This window comes from Schistocerca nitens, chromosome 8, assembly GCF_023898315.1.
Source record: "Schistocerca nitens isolate TAMUIC-IGC-003100 chromosome 8, iqSchNite1.1, whole genome shotgun sequence".
In the NCBI taxonomy this organism is placed as follows: domain Eukaryota; kingdom Metazoa; phylum Arthropoda; class Insecta; order Orthoptera; family Acrididae; genus Schistocerca; species Schistocerca nitens.
The window spans coordinates 170,474,557-170,481,421 of NC_064621.1; the positions used below are offsets into that span (position 1 = coordinate 170,474,557).

General features: G+C 40.2%; 1 pseudogene; it reads right to left on the reverse strand.

Annotated features, from left to right (window-relative positions):
* Positions 1 to 494: 494 nt before the first annotated feature.
* Positions 495 to 611, reverse strand: LOC126199890 (5S ribosomal RNA; annotated as a pseudogene).
* Between the last annotated feature and the right edge of the window lie 6,254 nt (positions 612 to 6,865).

The window sequence follows — 6,865 nt, forward strand, 5'->3', positions numbered from 1 at the left end:
TAAGGCCGGTTTCAAGGAAGACATCGAAGCGATTCAGAAGCGGGCTCTAGATTTATTATTGGTAGGTGGCAGATTCGAAAAATACGTAAGTATTACCGAGATGCTTCGGGAAGTCAACTGGGAATCCCTGGAGGTCAGTCGACGTTCTTTTCGAGTTACACTACTGAGAAAATTTAGAGAACCAACCTCTGAAGCTGAAAGCAGAACGATTCTACTGCCGCCAATGTACATTTCGCGTAAAGGCGACGAAGGTAAGACGAGAGAAATTAGGGCTTGTACGGAGACATGCAAAAGCACTCCGTCTTCAGGCCACGATTGGCCTACCGGGACCATCCGACCGCCGTGTCATCCTCCGAGAAGGATGCGGATAGGAGGGGCGTGGGGTCAGCACACCGCTCTCCCAGTCGTTATGATGGTACTCTTGACCGCAGCCGCTACTGTTCGGTCGAGCAGCTCCTCAATTGGCATCACAAGGCTGAGTGCACCCCGAAAAATGGCAACAGCGCATGGCAGCCGGATGGTCAACCATCCAAGTGCCGGCCACGCCCAACAGCGCTTAACTTCGGTGATCTCACGGGAACCGGTGTATCCACTGCGGCAAGGCCGTTGCCAACGGAAACATGTAAACAGTTGTTTTTCCTTCGCCCTGTTTGCGAGAGGAACAGGAAAAGAAATACCTACTAGTGACACAATGTATCCGCTGCCACGCACCTTACGGTGATTTGTGTAGTATGTATGTAGATGTAGAAGTAGATGTTGAAAGGGAGTACCCTAGCTCACGTGGGGTTCGGAACGCCGAACAGGAAAACTGCTATAGCTCACGCTATTCTCAATAATTACTCCACGGTCTGCAGCTCCAGTAAAGCACTTAAATCCCGATAGAATAACTATTTCTTCGGCGATATACCTCTATTTGCAAAGAAAAGGTACTTCTGTACCTATGAAGTGTTTTACAACACCATCGACAATACATGAAAAACAATACATCACTGCTAAATACATTTTCTTGGTTAAAGGTAAATTCTTTTTAACTCATCATTTACGCCATAGGCACATCAGACACCGGAATGGTTTGAGACTGACTAACAACAATCGCAAAAGAGGATGAATCGTTCACTCTGTGACGGAGTATACGCTGCTCTGGAACTATACTGTTTTGAAACGTTCTGGCAGGTTAAAATCATGTCCAGATCGGAACTCGTGCATAACAGAAATGGAGTGTGAGCGCAGATCATGGGGCATGAGAGGACAGCTCCGTTGGCGGAGCAATCTCCGCTAAAGGAGTAACGAACTGGGAATCTTCTAGTTTGCGACAACTGACAATTCCTATAAAATTCAGTTCCTGTAATCTTGTATGCAGGTAACTCACTAAATTCCGACTGCGTTCACAAATGCGATCCAAACTATTCGCACAAGATCCTTAATAAGGTAACATAAATCGTTTTAAAGGTGGAGAAATCTGTCTCTGTGTCACGACTACCGTAGACACTCTCGTTCACCCTTAAAACAAGTAACCAAATAAAAATTTCGAAAACATCATAACCATTTTCATGACATACTTTCTACAGTCTCGAACCGCTCGACCGCTACGGTCGCAGGTTCGAATCCTGCCTCGGGCATGGATGTGTGTGATGTCCTTAGGTTAGTTAGGTTTAAGTAGTTCTAAGTTCTAGGGGACTGATGACCTCAGAAGTTAAGTCCCATAGTGCTCAGAGCCAGTTGAACAGTGACATACTCTCACATGAGCAGTAGAAAGGTCGGAAACTAGCTAACCACCATGTAAGTTCGTCAACAGTTTTAGGATGCTGCAATATGAACCAAGTTTAAGAAAGTAGACACAAGCGCCTGCTACTGTCAAATCAGTAGAGTTTAAACTACCTGGTCTGTCTCTACTTTCGGCCACTGAGAAATAACCTGCTCTGTTCATATTGACCAGAGCCGGAACTTCCAATGGTCGACGCTATAGCTTCAGCCTGTTTCATAAAGTCCAGCAGAAAGGTATCTAAGTTCCACTGCAACATTACTAAAACACACATATGGAAAAGCACATGCCCGAAAAGACGCAAGTAAATATATTTCATGAGAAACAGGAGCAAAAATTCCTCAAGTAAAATATTGTGTGTAGCTGTTAATAAGACGAAACCAAAGTATTATTTACAGATTACCAGCTTTCTGGGATGTTGAAGGGTCGGCGGCTCGTAATACTGTTGACAAAATAGCTCTTTTTATTATTTGATAATGACTAATTTTGTGTTTTTATTCATAACCTATTCTCAAATCATCCATCCAGTCAGAATAAATATTACTCCACAAACCAAAAAATCATGACAATCGTTATCCAAAGTAGTGCAATGCAAATGATCACGAAATCGGATACAACTGTTTCTGTTTGTTTTCGGTTTCATGATCACTTGCATTGTACTCCTTGGGATAACGAATGCAATGATTTCTTTCTATTTGGAGTAATATTTATTCTGACTAGATGGATAATTTGAGAATGGGTTATGAATGGAAATCCGAAACTAATCATCGAGTAATAAAACGAGCTAGTTCGCAACTTTTGACTCTTAGTCGTAGGGTTAAATCAGGCGAGGCGTCACGTGCGGTACAGGCTCAGCACTCTTCGTAGTTTCGGCAAATATCGACACGGTGTGCGCGTATCGGCATTGCAGTTGCTCAGTGGACGCCAGGCAGTAATAAAAGTGTTCACGTTTCGATCAAGGAAATTTTATCTAATCCCTGGGGGAATAACTGAGGTCTGTCTATACACATCCATTCATCACCATTTTCAGCGTCACGATTAGTTCTTAGTGTACATTAAATAGTCAAATATTTCCAAATGTTTAAGTAGTTGTATTAACAGTAAGTTCTGTTGGGCGTGTTTCGATTCTGTTCCAACCATCTTGGCTATCAATGCCACGAATTTGTAAGCTGCGGCGTTTCTCCCCAGCGGATCGGTATATATGCCGCAATAAAATCCGTTAGGGATTCTTGCCGTGAAAATCAAATACCATTTTAATACATAAAAACATTTATGTTTTATTTGCGTTCAAATGACTTAGTATGCATTTTCAGGGCATTCCAATGTGTGGATCTCTACCGGATTTATAATATTGTAAAAGTGATATTCATTCATCCACAGTGAAGAAAAAGTTGAGACTATAAAACATATCACTATAGATAGAAATTTAGAATTTTTTTAAATATGTTCTAAAGTGCAGTCTCATGAAGATTAATGCCCAATATTATTCTTGATTCCCATATACATATACTGGTCAATTACCTACAATTTATTCGCCAGTTACTGGCAAAATAAGAATACCCTTCGTATATAAAATTATATTTTCAACTTAATCAGCAAATAAACTATTTATCTAAACCAACGAACTTCTTAGATATGTAAATAAGAAATCATTAAGAAAACTATTGTTAACACTTCATCATTTTTTTTCTCAACCCTAGGACCTATTTATAATCACATACATCTTAAAGTTAAGAAACAGGGTAGTTTCGCGGCTTTCGTAGCATGCAGCATATACTCATAGCATAAGGGATACATGTCGCAATGTAAAGACATTTTCATGGTCAAATATTACGGTTAAATGTTACACTGAAAAAGTAGAATAAATTGTATGTCATAGACAATTGCTGTGTTTATTTGGACAAAAAAAGTTTACTGTATGTGCAACGGGGACTTCACATATGCGATTTTGAAAATGTGTGGATCTCTACCGGATTTATAATATTGTAAAAGTGATATTCATTCATCCACAGTGAAGAAAAAGTTGAGACTATAAAACATATCACTATAGATAGAAATTTAGAATTTTTTTAAATATGTTCTAAAGTGCAGTCATATAAATTGACTATAACGGGGATTTCAAGATAATACGGAGTCCGCCAGAAAAATGTATACACAATTTAAGGAACGAAATTGATCACACTTGTTGTACAACCTCCAGTTTAGCACATGGTTACTTTAAATGTTCAAAATGTTCACCGTTGGTGGCTATACACATAACAGAACGATTAGCGGTCGCCGCAACTACGTCAGTCAATGTTACAGTGGAGACCGCTGCACATGTCGCTGTAATCTCCTGACGAAGTTCCTCCAGCGTGCGTGGCTTACGTCGATAGACGTTGTTATCTTTCACAGTTACTACAAGTAAAACTCCATAGGTGTTAGATCTGGCGACCGTGGAGGGCTCTCATCGTCCAATCCAGTGACCCGGAAAATTATCATCCAGGAAAGCTCGTACGGCTTGGTGATACGGTGTAGCGCCCCATCCTGCTGGTAGAAGACCTTTCCGTCAGCTCCACAAAGTGAGCGAATACATGGCAAAATTGATGTGCGTAACGTCTCCAGCGACAGTAGCATCAAAGAAAAAAGGTTCTAATAAGCCCCTAGATGATAGTCCACACCAAACATGAATCCCTGGTAGATTGACCGATTTATCCACATAAATATGCGGATTTTCCGGTGCCCAGTACACACTGTTATGCCCATTTACTGTTCCATTAAGTTTAAATTGTGCCTCGTCACTCCACACTACCTCCGTCACAAATTGTTCGTCATCAGTTACCATTTGCTGATACCATTCGCAAAATTGCGTTCGGCGATCAGGATCGTCATCATTAATCGTGTGCAGTAATTGTGGAACGTGAACTTTCCACTTTGCAGCTTTCAGATTTGTTCGTACAATTGTACTGCTAATCACCAATTCAAGTGTACAATGCTTAGCAGACTTCTGTGGAGAATTAACAAACGTTTCCAACACGAGAGCCGGCGAAGCAGGACTTGTAGCTGTACTCTGTCTTCCTGATCTTCCTTTGTGAATATCACAAATCGTTCTATGCAATTCAAACTTGTCAATGATGCGGTTAATTGATAGGCGAATTGGCGTTTCTGTTTCGAACTCCAGCCTCCACTGAAGTTGCACTTCAACGACATTATCAAACTTGAAAAATCACTTCACAATATGTTTTCGTTGCCCGAATGTCAAGCGTGTTCCAGCCATCTTGTTTTCTCAAAAAAATGGTTCAAATGGCTCTGAGCACTATGCGACTCAACATCTTAGGTCATAAGTCCCCTAGAACTTAGAACTACTTAAACCTAACTAACCTAAGAACATCACACACACCCATGCCCGAGGCAGGATTCGAACCTGCGACCGGAGCAGTCCCGCGGTTCCGGACTGCAGCGCCAGAACCGCACGGCCACCGCGGCCGGCTTGTTTTCTCAATACCGAGATGAAAGTACTAACATCCGTTGAGCCAAACACCATAGTACATGACACTCGTAACTCAGATCGAACGACAATATCGATAGAGCCTGACAAAGAGTGTATACATATTTCTGGAGGACTCTGTATGTGAATACTGGTACGAACTATGATTACGCATACATTCAGTTCAGTTCCTGGTAAGTTCACTTAATACAAAATTATAGCTTCTTCTTATGTACAACACCACAATCCATCTTTCACTTCTGTGGAATGGTATGTTCCCCATGGATGTTCTAAGAATTTTTTACAGAATTTGTATGTGAGGCTAGTAGACCTGTTTTTGCGCAGACTTCCCTCTTTGTCTGCGCTAATCTAGTGTTTATATCTTCCTTGCCTCGTATATCATGAGTTATTTTGCTTCCAAGGCCCAAAAATTCTTTTACTTTGTTTACTACATAGCCACACTCTTCAGGCTACGTTTGTCGTTCATCTCATTAACACTACTCCTAAATATTTCAACTCCGTTAATTCTGTCTGCTAAGGATCCCATACCGCACAGCAGTACTCCAAAAGAGGACGGACACGCGTAGTGTAGGCAGTCTCTTTAATAGATCTATTACGTTTTCTAAGTGTTCTGCCAACAAAACGCAGTCTTTGGTTTTCCTTCCCCTAAACGTTTTCTTTGTGTTCTTTCCAATTTCAACTATTCGTAATTGTAACTCCAAGGTATTTAGTTCAACGTACGGCCTTTAGAATACACTGACTTATCGTGTAATCGAAGTTTAACGGATTCCTTTTAGCACTCATGTGCATCATCTCACACTTGTCACTATTTACGGTCAACTGCCAATTCTTCCACCATTCTAAATCGTTTTATTATTTGTTTCTGACGATACACGACAGCATCATGTACAAACAACCAGAGAGGGCTGCTCAGATTGTCTCCTAGATGAAGCTACGTTAAGCCGCGAGTCGTATTGTTTCAAACCCATACGTTAATTTTTTTAACAACAGAATCGTCCATTTTAATTAATTTATATACATTATTTTTATGGAATGAATACGCGTTCAACTTGCAGACGTTAATTTCAATGTTAGTTGACAATTCCAGAAGTATTCAACAATAACCTACAGTCACGGACTGTTATTTAAGATATCCTGTCTCACTAAACAGAGCTAGTCATGGCACAGGTGTACAGGTGAACTGAAGAAATACCTGATTAATTTCATGTTCCATGGACCATTTTGGACGATAAGTCTTAATGATGTGGAACGAATCATTTTACATTCACATCGCATATTAATTTGTAAATATGACTACATACTGAACATTTATAAGTTCCTTTAATTGAATTTTATTTATTTCTTTAAATGTACAAGTGTGAGTAATTCCTGCCCACCATCTTTTACACATTACAATAAAAGAAATTCTTCTACAGAATAGAGGGCGCTGCCGACGAGCAACTTTTTCATTTTATTTTCAAATTTTACATAGCTTTTGGGTAAGTGATGAACAAATGTGTTGCATCTTTGTACACTTCTTTTTTGCTAATGACAAACCTTTACTTGGAGTAATGAACGTTTTTTTTCTTCCTGGTATTGTAATATTATGTACATTATAGTCCCTTTTGAACTGTAGT